Here is a 1,611-nt window from a genome sequence, read left to right as displayed (position 1 = left end):
AATCTTCAAATTAATATAGGTTCATGGAAAAACGCATACATACACACATACATGCATGGCGTACATACAGTTACATGCATGCATATATACAATAATGCTGCCTACATTACAGTACATGCATGTCATACATACAGTACATGCATGCATACATACAGTACATGCATGCATTAATACAGTACATTGCATGAAACATACAGTACTTGATGCATACATAACATTTACATACATACACTAGCATACATACATACTATACACATAACATACATACATATTGTACTACATTAAGACACACACACACACAACACACCACGCACACACACACACACACACACACACACACACATACACATAACATACACACACACATACACACACCCCACACATACATGCATACACACATACACAAAACACACACACACTCACAAACACACACACACACACACACCACCACACACACACACGCACGGCCCACACGACATACACACACATATTATACCACACAAACACACACACACACAACACACACACGCACACCCGCACCACACCACACACCACCACACACACCCTTCACCTTCACAATTAAAAGTGTGTTCGAACAACAGTTAGGGTAGTCTTAGGAAAAAAAAATCAAATTATTTCATGTACTATATTGATGCCAAATGCACAGGTTCTCGCAAAAACAATTCCGCCGAGGCCGAAGTAAAAGACGACTTCGGCGATCTTGACTTTCGGACACAGGTGGACCAGCACAACGTCGAGGTTGGCATCGGGTGTGAGTACTGGACCTCTCCCTCCCTCCCCCCCTCCCTCTCTGGCCTCTCTCTCTCCCTCCCTTCTTTCTCTCTCTCTCTCTCTCTCTCTCTCTCTCTCTCTTTCTCTCTTATTTTTTTTATGTTGATTTTTTTTTTATCTGGGAGTGAAATGTCCCTCTAACGGGCTTTGATGGATAGACCTTGACTTCCAATGACCGGGGGTGGAGGTGGGAGGTGGGTGGGTGGAGCTCGGGGGATGGTGGGAGTGGATGGGAGTGATGGGAGTGGGAGGGCTGGCTCCTTATGGGTTAAAGAGAGAGTGGGAGGCTCCAAATAGTCTATCTAGGAAATATAGACAATGTTACTAATTTACTTGCTATGATCGATTACGTTATTAACTGTAGCAGCTTCTTCTTGGATCTGCATTCAGTTGAATAAAATCGCTTGGCGTCAACCATAAATACAGAATAAGTAAAAAAGATATAGGGGATATAGTCCTTTTTTGCTTTTTTGGGTCTATGAAAGTAGTTCTCAAACGATCTCAATAATTTCCTCCTTCCTGGGCAGGGGTTTTGGGTGAAGGACCCGGCGACTAAGTCCTGCAAGTGCCAAGGAGTCTCAGGTTCTTGTGCCATCCCAGACCTGCTGGAAGCAGCTCGCGAGCTTCGACATGGGCGTCTTCGAGACTTCGGGTGCTTTACCGGAACGCCGTCATGGTCAGCCCCAGCAATGTGGTCCCAGCGCACTCCGGGCGCGAAGCACAGAGGAAGGAAGAGAAAGGGGCGGAAAGGACCGCAGGAGGAGACTCTTGGGTCGGGTGAGTAAACGGGAAAGAAATGGGGATTGGAGGGAATCAAAA

This window comes from Oratosquilla oratoria, chromosome 36 (genome assembly GCF_046742065.1).
Source record: "Oratosquilla oratoria isolate Oo_2021 chromosome 36, ASM4674206v1, whole genome shotgun sequence".
NCBI lineage: Eukaryota > Metazoa > Arthropoda > Malacostraca > Stomatopoda > Squillidae > Oratosquilla > Oratosquilla oratoria.
Note: the sequence above shows the minus strand (reverse complement) of the source record.